At 36.4% G+C, this 13,739-nt stretch overlaps 1 long non-coding RNA gene and 1 other non-coding gene across 7 annotated transcripts in view; both read left to right on the top strand.

Moving 5' to 3' along the window:
- Positions 1 to 13,739, top strand: part of LOC143665306 (uncharacterized) — a 174,409-nt gene that overhangs the window by 155,797 nt on the left and 4,873 nt on the right. The gene's annotated exons all lie outside the window — the stretch shown is intronic.
- Positions 11,080 to 11,186, top strand: LOC143665891 (U6 spliceosomal RNA). Its single transcript, XR_013167285.1, has one exon. It is a non-coding gene; the product is annotated as a U6 spliceosomal RNA (small nuclear RNA).

Genomic DNA, 13,739 nt, shown 5'->3' with positions numbered 1-13,739 from the left:
TTTCTGGAAACTACATTTCTTGGATTGGAGACATGACATTCATTTTTCATTTTGAAGGGAAATTAGAATTAAAATGCAGAATATTGCTTATGTATTTGCATGTCTGGCATATAATTGGTGCCAGGGCACAAAAGAAGTTCTCGTTTTTTGTATATGACTGTTTAAGTTTGCTGGGTTGTTCAGGCAGAGACCATGAAATGGGTTGAGTTAAACAATAGGAATTTATTTACTCACAGTTTGAACCTGGGAAAAAGTTCAAATCAAGGCATCACCAAGGCAATACTTTCTTTTTAAAGACTGTGCTTATTGGGACTGACTGCTGGTGATCCTTGGTCCTTAGTTTGTCACATGGCAATGCAAATGGAAGTGTCTCCTGGTCTCTCCCTTCTCTTCCACATTCTGCTTCTGTTTCCACAGCTACTTGCTTCCTGTGGCTTTCTCTCTCTCTCTCTCTGTCTCTGTCTGAATGTCATTCTTCTTATAAAGGGCTCCAGTGGTAGGACTAAGACCCATCCTGATTAGGCTGAACCACACACCTTAACTGAAGTAATTTATCCAAAGTTCTTACTTACAATGGGTTCACAATCACAGGAATGGGTTAGATTTAAGAACATGTTTTTCTGGGGTACATACATCCTCAAACCACCATAATTTCCTTCTTCAGAATTTGGTCTATCCCTTTCATTTTAAAGAAAAAAACAGCACCAAACTGAATTAAAAGACACAATAGTACCAGTTGCACACACTGGAGGTATGTACAGAAACGTGTTTTGTAAGAGTTATAGTCTTTAATTTAGGTAAAGACTGAGTAAATTGGGAGAGGATTGTGGAAGATGGTGAAGTAGGAAGCTCCAGGACTCAGTCCTTCAATAAGTACAAAAATTTAAAAGACAGGAACTATCTAAAGCAAGCATTTTGAAGATCCAGGGTTCATTAGAACACTGTATAGAACCCAGAGGGAGAAAGAAAAGGCTAGCAAATTACAGAAAAATATAGTAAATTGCTCTGTCACCCAGTGAATATTGGTGCCCATCCTCTATTCTCACCACTATGGGGTTCAGCCCATGGTTAGCTCATTGCTGCCAGTGACATAAAAATCCATTTCCCTGATGTCAGGAGTGGGTGGGTGTGTTGTTTTGAATCTGTAGATCCCAGAAAAGCCATGTCTTTTAATTGCTATTCAGTATTGCTGAGTAGGAGTTTTTTTTAATTATCCATGGAGATGTGACCCACTTAATTGTGGGTGGTAACTTTTGATTAGATTATTTCTATGGAGGTGTGTCTCCACCCATTCAAGGTGGAGTTGCTTACCAGTGCCCTTTAAGAGGTAAACATTTTGGAAAGAGCTACAGAGCCTGTGCAGCCAGAGACCTTTGGAGATGAAGAAGGAAAACACCTCTGGAGGAGCTGTGTGAAATAAGAAGCCAGGAGAGAAAGCTGGAAGATACTGCTGTGATCACCATGTGCCTTTCCAGTTGAGTGAGAAACCCTGAACCACATCCGCCTTCTTGAGCCGAGGTATCTTTTCCTGGATGCCTTAGAGTTGACATTTCTATGGCTTTGCTTTAGTTGGGACATTTTCATGGCCATAGAACTGTGGATTGCAACTTTTAAAGCTGTTCTGTTTCTGGTATATTGCATTCCGGCAGGTAGCAAACTAGAACAGATTTGGTGCTGGAGAAGTGGGGTGCTGCTGGGGTTTGCAAATACCAAACATGTTGGAACAACTTTTTAAATGAATAAGGGGAAGATTCTGGAGGATTTGTGAGATACTTGATAGAGAAGGCCTAAAATGCTTTGAAGAGACTGTTGGTAGAAATGTGGACTCTAAAAGTACCTCTGATGAGGTTCTAGACAGAAATGAGGTGTGTGTTATTCCAAACTTGAAAGAAGCTGGTCCTTGTTTTAAAATGGCAGATAACCTGGCAAAATTGACTGGTGGCTTTGGCTGGAAGGCAAATTTTAAAAGTCATCAACTTGGATATTTAACAGAAGAGATTTCCAGATTAAATGTGGAAAGTGCAGCCTGGTTTCTCCTCACGTCTTATAGTTAAATGTGACAGGGAAAAGATAAACTAAGAACCAAACTCTTGGATACAAAGAAATCAGAAATTGATGTTCTGGAAAATTCCGTGCTTCCAGGAAGGGAGACCCCAGAGAATAGTGCCCCATGTGAGGATTTAACCAAACATATAACCAGTCAGCCATTTCAGAGAAAGCCAGGATTGGAGATGGTGTTATCCAGGAAGGATTTGTGGAAACTCCTGCTGTCTGGTGGGCATGATCCTTGCTTACTACATAGAAAGCCAACAGGAGTGCTGTGGGACCTGTTTAAATGGAGCTGCTGCCAGTCTGGACTAGGGAGCTCAGAAAGGAGACAATGTGAAGGCAAAATAACTTCAGAGGCAGAACTAGGGAAACTAAAGTCCAAAGTCAAGAAACCTCAGGCCAGGAGAGTGGACTTACCCAAGCATGTGGAGAGGGTGAGTTTGCCCCAAAGGCAGAGGAAGGGCCTTCCACCTCGTTGTGGTGGAAGGGTTGTGTTGTCTTAGGCCTTGGAAGGGGCACAGCACATCCCATAAGGATTAGGAAGAGCTTGGCTGCCACCACATGGAGGGTTTGAAAGGGAGCCCTGGAGACAGCAGAAAGCCTGGGTATAGCCCAGATATTTGGAGAGGGTGGAGCTGAGAAAAAAATAGTTTCAGTGTGTCCCCCAAAGTTGCATTTGGAAAGAGGCAAGCCACTGTGTAGGCCCTTGGAAAGGGTGGGACTGCCACTTTCTAAAGCTCCAAAGATAAATTATTCAAAGTCTTTGAAATCTAATGGAGTTTTCCCTGCAGGTTTTAGAAACTGCGTGGGTCCGATGAACCCTATGTTGCTTCCAATTTCTCCCTATGGAAATGGGTATATGTAGCTTATGATTGCTCCTCCATTGCATGTTGGCAGCAAATAACTTGTTCTGAGTTTTACAAGTCAGAGCCAGAGAACAATTTTGCCTTAAGACAGTCCATTCCTAGAGTTGACTTTGATGATATTTTGTATTGTTTCTGACTTTGAATTGCATTTGTATTGCTACTGAAATTGTTTAAGGCTTTCTGATATTGTGATGGAATGAATGTATTTTGCATTTGGAAAGATTATGTCTTTTGGGGGCCCAAAGGGTGGAATGTGCTGGTTTGGATTTGTGAATGCCAGAAAAGCCATGTCCTTAAATGCTCATTCAATATTGCTAGGTGAGAGTTTTTAAATAGTTCATGGAGATATGATCCACCTAATTGTAGGTGGTAACTTCTGATTAGATGATTTCCATGGAGTTATGTCTCCACCCATTCAAGGTGGGGTTGCTTACTGGAGCCCTTTAAGAGTGAACCATTTTGGAAAAAGCTACATAGCCCATGCAGTCAGAGACCTTTGGAGATGAAGAAGGAAAACACCCCTGGGGGAGCTTCATGAAACAAGAAGCCAGGAGAGAAAGGTAGAAGACACTGCCATGTTTCCCATGTGACTTTCCAGTTGAAAGAGAGACCCTGAACATCATTGCCCTTCTTGAACCAAGGTATCTTTCTCTGGATGGCTTAGATTTGACATTTCTATAGCCTTGCTTTAGTTGGGACATTTTCATAACTTTAGAACTGTAGACTTGTGACTTAATAAATTCTTCCTTGTAAAAGCCATTCTGTTTCTGGTATATTGCATTCTAGCAGCTAGCAAACTAGAACAGTGTACATGGCCTATTGATGATCATGGCTTTTGATTAGCAACTGTAGATAGTTGGGGGCCCAACTCTGAGGGTAGCCATTGCTCTAAACAACTTTACACAAAGATGGTTGAGGAGATATAAAGACTCTACACTTCTCAGGGCCACAGGGAGCATTTGAAGGGCTGCATTTGCTGGTGAAGTCAAGAAAGCACAGCACTGGGAAGCCATAGAAGAACTCCCTGGTTTCCTTGCTGATCCTCTCACCAGGACAGTTTGGAGCTGTCCTGTGCCCCATTCATGTACCCTGGCCTTGCTCCAACTAGAAAGACTGACTTGGTACATATCTCCAAAGATAGGACTCAGGATGGAGACAGACTTTTTTTCCTCTATGCCTGGGGGATATCCTTGCAGGGGAAGTCATTGACACACCTAGCACCCAATGCTATCGCCCAGCCCTAGCATTTCCTTTTCTATTGTGTGTTTGTGTGTAGATGTTTCAGCATATTCCCATTCCACTGCCCAAGAGAGATGGTAGGTCTAATGAAAAAACATGACCATACCTTAAACCCAGAAATCTGGAAAGAAGCAGGCCCAGCTGCTTGTCAGAGAGGAAGATAAAGGGGCAGGAGCCCTTCTGAGTTGTATAAAGACCTTGCCCTCAGACAGTATAGGAGTCTCTCCCCTGGGACATGAGATGGGACAGGTAGAGTTGTCATCCACCAACTCTGCCCTGAGCAGTTTGGCCTCACTGGCTGACTAGCATGATGGGATCTGTCCTCTGATCCTTTGAACACTTTGTACTGAGTATGATGCTGAAGGTTTCTATTGTGCTAAAGTTTCTGTTGTGCCTGAGCCTGTGTTCCCATGGCACACCAAGTAGCAATTCATTCCACAATCCTTTTTCTGAAGTGGAAGAGTTATTACAAACTATTACATCTTTGAATTACTATAGGAATGATGCCAGCAAAGTTGGCATCTAGAAACGAGATGCCAGTTTCATCACTTTGAAAGGATTTATGTACCCTAGAAAAGCCATGTTTTAATCCTAATCAATCTTATGGGAGCAACTCTTTCTTCTTATCCCTATTCAGTACTATAAATTGGCAACTTTATTAAGTTATCTCCATGGAGATATGACACCATCAATTGTAACTATTAAACTTGATTATATGGAAATGTGTCTCAACCCAGTCTAAGTGGGTCTTGGTTAGTTTACTGGAGTCCTATAAAAGAGGAGACATTTTGGGGAGAACTCCTTTTGGGAATGAGGAAAGAGCTACAGAATCAAGACAGAAGGATAAGTGAACTACAGAGTCCAACAGCCAGCAACTTTTGGAGACGAAGAAGGAAAATGCCTCCCAAGGAGCTTCATGAAGCAAGAGATCTGGAGAGAAAGCTAGCAGATACTGCCGTGTTCACCCTGTGCCCTTCCAGCTGAGAGAGAAACACTGAACATCATCGGACCTCTTGAAACAAAATATTTTCCTCAGGATGCCTTAAATTGGACATTTCCGTAGACTTGTTTTAATTTGGACAATTTCACATCCTTAGAACTGAAAACAAGCAACTTACTAAATTCCCCTTTTTAAAAGCCATTCTGCTTCTGGTATAGTGCATTCCAACAACTAGCAAACTAGAACACCATGTATCAATGAACATGTAGCAGGTATTTTTATTCATTAACTTCTCTATCTGGGGACATTCCTGAAGAAAGACTTTACAACAAGGGTGAAATCAAGCATCAAAGAAATGAGACTATGCTTACTCTTACAATTTAAACTGAGTTAAAATTAAAAGCATAATGTTGTATGCCATAGTTCCACTTCATAACTCCAGATATTTACCATTTTAAGTTGCTGGATGCATGAAGTAAAAAATGCTTACATTGAAATATTGAAAAAATAAATCTGCTTGAAATATTACTATACTAATTATCCATAGTTTCATGTGACTTGACACCAAAATGATGAGTGTTGAGGAAAATCTTTATATGTTAGATAAAGATCTAAAAATTAAATTACAACACACTTAAGAACCCCATGAATATATAGATAGTTATCTACCTAGGTAATAGCTCATAAATTTTTGTTTAGAACAGTTGTAGGTTTATAGGAAAATCATGCAAGAAATAGAGTTCCTATGTACACCCCACATGCAATTTTCCCTGCTACTTGACCTTCACATTGGTATGGTACCTTTGTTCCTATTGATGAGAGACAATATTATTATAATTATATTAGTAACTTAGTTTATAGTTAACATTTGGGATTACTTATGTTATATAGCTCTATGGTAGTTTTTGCCTCCTTTCTATACTGGTAATGCATACACAACCTAAAATTTCCAATTTTAGCCTCTTTCAAGTACACAATTCAGTAGTGTGAATTACATTCAACGTTGTGCTACCTTGACCATCATTCATTACCAAAATTCTTTCAGCATCTCAAAGTGAAATGCTGCACTAGGTATTCACTCACATTCCCCATCCCTATCCCTGGCCTTGATAACCTGTATTCTAATTTCTGACTCTATGGATTTGCATATCCTAATTATTTCATATAGTTGAGATCATACAATATTTGGCTTTTTGTTTCTGGATGATTTCATTCAACATAAAATCTTCATGATTCATCCATGTATTCACATGTATCAGAATTCCTTTCTGTTTTATGATTGAATGATATTCTATGTATATACCACAGTTTGCTTATCCATTCATCAGTTGATGGACACTTCAGCTGGTCCCATCTATGGCAATTCTGAATTATACTGCTATGAACATCAGCATGCAAATATCTCTTCAAGTCCCTGCTTTCAACTGTATGAGGTATATACCTAGAAGTGGGATTTCTGGGCTATATGGTAACTCTACTTAACTTTCTGTGGAGACACCAAACTGTCTTTCATAGCATGTGTACCATTTCCATATCCACCAGTAATAAATAAGTGTTCCTAGTTCTCTGCAACCTCACAAACACCTGTTATTCCCCCCCCCCCTTTTTATAGCTAATGTTGTTGAGCATCTTTTCATGAGCTTATTGACTACTTGTATATTTTCTTTGGAGAAATGTCTATTAAAGTACTTTGCCCATTTTTCAATTAGGATGTTTGTTGCTTAGTTATAGGAGTTCTCTATATATTTTGGATATTAAACCATTATCAAATAAATGGTTTCCAAATATATTTTCTCCAATTTGGTAGGTTGTCTTTTTACTTTGCTAATAAAGTACTTTGATGTGGATCCTCTTTGAGACAGAGGCTGTGTCCATAGGAGCATAACAATAACTTTGCAAGTAAAATAAACGTATGTGAAAATTTATGCTTTATTCAAAATGTAACAATAAAATCTATATTTTTGTGATTATTTCGAATTTCATATTTACCTATTTTTCCATGATTGTTTTTAAATGAACTAATTTTTGAACAAATTTTGTATATGATTAAGCCGTATCAAAAATACTGGGAATTGTTTTTCAGTTCCTAGAGGAACAAAAATCTGTCAAGAATTGAAATGGGTAAATATTTCTAATGTAGGTAAATATATTTAAGTGGTTCTCCAGTTCTTGGAGGGACATCACACACTTCTATATAGTGAGGCTTTGAATGGGACCCATTCAAGATTGCATGCAGTTAGTGCTTCACTGGAACTAGACTCCAAGTATCTACTCCTAATTTGCTTATGTTCTCACCACCAAAACAATTGCAAGAAAAATTTGTAAATGGTTAGAGGTTTCATATGCTTCAGGTTGGAATATATGAACCTAAACATACGTAACATGACAAGTCTATAATTCCTTTGTTTTTAAAATTGTCGTAATTTTATTTGGTTGTCATGATATGAATATATGTATTCTCAAACATAAAGAGAAATAGAAAAATTCTGAATTGCCAGAATTTTCCACAAAACAGAATGAGAGTTCATCAACATGTAATGACCACTTAATTTTTTCTTCAGATGAAATATTTCGGTCACCTACTCTTCTTTTGACTGAGTGGAAGGATGTAAAACAGTCCATTATATAAGGGTTCATTGTGCATTATTTAGAACTTTTCCATTGTGCAAAGACCTCCATGTTCTATTTAGGTAAATAGTTTAGGAATATATATGTTAATTGGTTTCAATTTCGTATGATATGCTTTTGTTGTTGTTGTTATGTCTGTCTTAATGCCTAAGAAGTAAGTAACCAGCCTATTATTTAATGTTCCTTACAATGGTTATTTATTGAAAATTATAATCTCCTATGTATACGAGAAGTTGTAGCCTTTAAACTCTGGATTGGTGCTTGATATGTGCATTTGTAATTATCATACTAGAGTTCTTAATTCAACAAGTCAGAGACCAAAAAAGAAGCTGTTAATATTGACAGAAACATGTTTGGAAATAGCAAATGAAAAAAAGGAACCTGGTATAAACTGAAGATTGAATTACATTTCCAAATACTTTAATATAAGGAAGTAAGTTCATAGCTTTTTAAAGCATCTGGCTATTTTACTTAATGAAGAATCCATTTACTTTTTATAATATACTAGATTGGACTATTTCTGACTTAACACAAATGAAAACATATGCCAGTACAATGTTTTTTGTTTTTCTTTTCTATTTGAAAGATTTCCTTAGATGTAATAACATTATACTAGGATAGATTTCTGCTGTTCGCTTTTTCAGAAAATATAGGAGTAGGAGATTGAATGTAAATTGAACAGGAAATGGTGAACAATGTGGTTTGCAATGTGAATTCATGCCTTCTGCATCTAAATTTGAAACAAAAGAGACACTGAAGTTTGTACCACTCTTTATTCACATTTTGTTGTTTAAAAGCTTAAATCGAAATGATAGGGCATTCTGTATTGGGACAATATGATATCTGGTAGGTTCCAATTTTCCTTAATTTAATTACACTAATTAATCCCAGTAGTATGATGCTGAGAGCATGGCTTATTATGCAATAAAAAGTCTGTTCCTTACTCCCTCAAATATATAGACTCATTAGCTTGTTGAAAAGACTTTATAAAATATTTTCTTCTTATTAAAACACAGACACAAATTTCTCAGGACAATACTTTACAAGAGGGGCTATCAGGCCACTCTACTTTTGATACCCTGTAGGAAATTCATCAAAGACCTATGGAAAACTGCAGGAAATCTCAATCTTTGATTCCTCAAGCTGTTTTAGTTCAATTGCAAATGCTAAAATGCGAGGCTTTTTAACATCAGCTCAAGAGTCAGGGATATTGTGGCAAATCTATCAGAATATGGTGCAAACTTTATTTTTAAAATCTTCTGGAATTGAATCATTTCTGCATTTATTAAGGATTTGTGTCATATTAGGAAATATTAGCAAATGAAGGTGTCACTTCTAAAAAATACAGACTAATTTGAGAACTAAAGACATAAAAGTATTATGAGAGAACTATGTTTAATCAGATGATGGGTAAGCCAGAGTTTGAGGTGAAAATGAAAAAAAAAAAAAAAAAGAGCTAGATGATTCTTTTCCTATTCCCTTCAAGTTTCATTGCTATTTAACATTTATATTTTGAAGGAAAGAGAATAGTTCTTTGAAGGGCTTTGAATCTGCTTCAATAATAGTATACAGATTTTCATGAACAGAACACCCCCCAAATAACCAAGGAAGAGGCAAATCATTAAACCTTTTCAATGGACTGCAACTGAGCATCTTAAATTTTCATTATCAGGACCTAGCAGGTCCACATGCCATATATTATCACTGCTATGCTTAAAATATTCTAAACCAATGAGAATTCCCAGCAACCTATTTTTACCAACTATTTCCATTATTTCCAAATAAAATGGGTGATGAATAATTAAATGCCACCATTGGAATACTCATGTGCCATCTTAGTGTTAATTAATTATTTCCAAAAAACCTATTGGTTTTGCTATCCCAATCACAGAACTATGCATTTTATGTTTCTGATGGTATGACCATAAAAAGGTGATAGCCCAAAAAAGAACTAACACCAACCCTGCTCAATTTTTTCCAAAAAATCGAAGAAAAAGAAACACTACCTCACTCATTTTATGAAACTAAAAATCATTTCATTACCAAAACCAGGTAAAGATGCTATAAGAAAGGAAAACTACAGGCCAATCTCCCTAATGAACATAAATGCAAAAACTCTCAACAAAATACTAGCAAATCAAATGCAACAACACCTTAAAAGAATTATAAACCATGACCAAGTGGGGTTTATACCAAGAATGCAAGGATGGTTCAATACAAGAAAATCAATTAACATAATGCAGCACATTAACAAATCAAAAGGGAAAAATCACACGATCATCTCTATTGATGGTGAAAAATTCAACATGTTTTTCTAATAAAAACACAAAAGGTAGGAATCAAAGGTAACTCCCTCAACTTCATAAAGAATATATATGAAAAATCCATAGATAGCATCATACTCAATAGTGAAAACTGAAAGGTTTCTGTTAAGATCAGGAATGAAACAAGGATGTGCTCCACGACCACTATTATCCAGCATTGTACTAGAAGTTTTAGCTAAACCAATCAGGTAGGAAAAAAAAAAATAAAAGGCATTCAAATTGGAAAGGAAGAATTAAAACTTTCATTATTTGCAGATGACATGACACTATACTCGGAAAATCCTGAGAAATCTACAACAAGGTTACTTGAGCTAATAAACAAATTCATCAATGTGGTGGAATATAAAATTAATGTGAAAAATCAGTAATGTCTCTATACACAAGCAATGACCTAATTGAGGAGTCAATTAAGGAAAAAATTTCATTCAAAATAGCAACTAAAAGAATCAGGTATCTAGGAATAAACTTAACTAGGGATGTAAAGGACTAGTACATTAAAAACTATGTAACATTGCTAAAATAAATAAAAGAAGACCTAAATAGGTGGAAAGATAGCCCATGCTCATAAATAGGAAGGTTAAATATAGTTAAGATGTAAATTCTACCCAAACTGATTTACAAATTCAACACAGTACCAATCAAAATTTCAACAACCTACTTTGAAGAGCTGGAAAAATTAGTTACCAAATTCATCTGGAAGGAAAAGAGATCTTGAATAGCTAAAAGCATCCTTAAAAAGCAGAACAAAATAGGAGGATTAACACTTCCTCATTTTAAAACTTATTATAAGGCCACAGTGGTCAAAACAGCATGGTACTGGCACAAAGACAGAAGTATTGACTAACAGAATTGAATTGAAGGCACAGAAACAGACCACCAAATCAATGGTCAACTGATGTTCAACAAGGCCCCCTAATCCACTGAACTGGGACAAAATAGTCTTTTCAATAAATGGGTATGGGAGATTGGATATTAATAGCCAAGAGAATGAAAAAGAACCTTTACCTTACACCCTATATAAAAATTAACTCAAGTGTTCACTTAGGTGACACATATACTAAAATTGGAATGATACAGAGAAGGTTAGCATGGTCTCTGTAAAAGGATTATATGCAAACTGGTGAAGTGTTCTATATTTTTGTATGTTACTTTTCACCAAAAAGAAAAAAAAATTTGATTGTGAAAGCAAATGCACAGCTATATGATGATATTGTGAACCATTGATTGTATACTTTGGATGATTACATGGTATGTGAATATATAATATATATCAATAAAAATGAATAAAAGGATGCCAGGAGGCAGAGAAGAAAAAGTGAGTAAGAGCTTAGTGGGGGAAGAGTTTTTGTTTAAGGTGATGAAAAGTAAGATTAATAGATAATGATATTAGTAGAACAGTATTTCAATTGTAATTAATACTACTGAGTTGTACACTTGAAAGTGGTTAAATTTGGAAGTTTTGAGTTGTATATTTGTTACTATAATTAAAAGTTTTAAAAAATTAACTTAGAGTGGATCAAACACCTAAATATAAGAACTAGTATCATAAAGTTTCTAGAAGGAAATATAGGGAAACATCTTCAAGAACTAAGAATAGGAAGTTGCTTCCTAAACTTTGCACTCAAAGCACAAGCAATAAAAGAAAAAATAGATAAATGGGAACTCCTCAAAAGCAAATGCTTTTGAGCCTCAAAAGACTTTGTCAAAAAGGTGACGAAGCAGTCAACTCAGGAGAAATATTTAGAAATCACAATTGGATAATGGTTTGACATCTTGTATATATAAAGAAATGATACATCTCGACAGCAAAAGAACAAACAACTCAATTATAAAATGGGCTAAAGATACGAATAGGCATTTTTCTAAAGAGCAAATACAGATGACTCAAAAGCACAAATGTTCATTTTCATTAGCTGTAAGGGAAATACAGATCAAGACTACAATGAAATACCACCTCACACCTATAAGAATGGCTGCTAATAAACAAACAGGAAACTACAAATGTTGGAGAAGATGTGGAGAAATTGTGACACGTAGGCGCAGTTGATGGGAATGTATAATGCTACAGCCACTACGGAAGACAGTCTGGCAATTTTTCAGAAAATTAAACATGGAGTTGCCTTATGACCCAGCAATGCCACTACTGTATATACGTAGAAGAGCAAACAGACATTTGCACACTGATGTTCATAGCAGTACATTAACAATTGCCAAATATGGAAACAATCCAAGTGCCTATCAACAGACGAGTGAATTAACAAAATATGGTATATACATACGATGGAATATTATGCAGCAATAAAATGAAATGACGCACATAACAAGATGGATGAGCCTTGAGAACATAATGCTGAGTGTAATAAGCTAGACATAAAAGGGTAGATATTGTATGATTCTACTTTTATGACCATAGTAAAGGTAAAATCAAAGGCTTATAATGCAGAATATAGGGGACCTACAGATACGCAGAAGCTAGAAATGGGTAAATGGGTAGCTAATGAGGTTGAACTTAAATGTAAGGGAATAGATAGAAGTGAAGGCAGTTCACTGGTGGGTCTATAGGTAATATTATCATATTGAAGGTGAACATGATTGAAAGGGATTGTATAGATCCATGTGTCACACCAATTGTTAGTTCTTACATGAACTACTGCAAAGGTATGAATCTTATACAAAGAGTGTATAATTTCTCGGTATAGAAGAAAATTGCTACTGCTTGCAATGGGCTGAAAATATCAACAGTACCACAGAAATACCAGAGGTAAATAATGGGAAGGGGACTCAAGAGTTAAGGGGAGATTTGGATGTTCTATTCGGTGAGGGGGTGTTTTGTGGTTGTCTTTCTCTTGGGAACAAGGAAATTATCTAAAATTGGGAAGGTTCATGGACTGTTGACTTTAGACAATATACATGTTGCCTAATGGATGGAGGTGGCCGAAAGATGCACTGACTAAGAAGTAGATTGATGAACGACGGGGTATACATATGATCGAACACTGTGCTGCTACAAAATGGAATAAAATTGTGAGGAATGCCACATTCCGAATGAACCTATGTGACACTTTGTGAGGCAAAAATAAGCCAGAAACAAACAAAAAAAATTGTATGGTCTCATTTAGAAAATACTTGTAAGCTCTTACAGCAGTCATATTTAATCCAAAGTGGCAATTGTTATTTCTGGATTTTCAGAGGCTGTTTTATTCATGTGTAACCTGGTATTTAGAGGTAAGAATGAAGCCGAATAGGTCAGAATTAAGGTAATTCAGAATACAGGAGTTCTAAAATACATTGCATTTTAGACCTTCACCTACTCTTTGAGATCAAAAGAAAAAAAGATTTATTATGTCCAGGACCTAAATTTTCTGTAACACAATCTTACTCAATCTGCCTAGATTGATTTAAAAAATTCAAACACAGGGAGTTTAGAATAAGAAAGAGGGCCTTTAACCCTATATAGTCTAATGTAATGCCTATATCCATCCCAGATGGATTATTTTAGATAAATAATAAAGAAGCATTGGCAAAATCCTTTGAGGACTGGGAGAAAAAAATACAGAACTATTCAACTTTACCACCAAGGAAACCCCTGATACTGTGTCAAACATTAAGGACACCCAAATCAATAGGTCAAGCCCTTGAGCTTGAGGCTTTCTCTTGAGAAGCTTATGTACGTAGCAGAGAAGCTTAGCCTAC

The sequence above is a fragment of the Tamandua tetradactyla genome, chromosome 21 (genome assembly GCF_023851605.1).
Source record: "Tamandua tetradactyla isolate mTamTet1 chromosome 21, mTamTet1.pri, whole genome shotgun sequence".
Lineage (NCBI taxonomy): Eukaryota > Metazoa > Chordata > Mammalia > Pilosa > Myrmecophagidae > Tamandua > Tamandua tetradactyla.
This window is presented reverse-complemented; position numbering and strand designations above follow the sequence as displayed.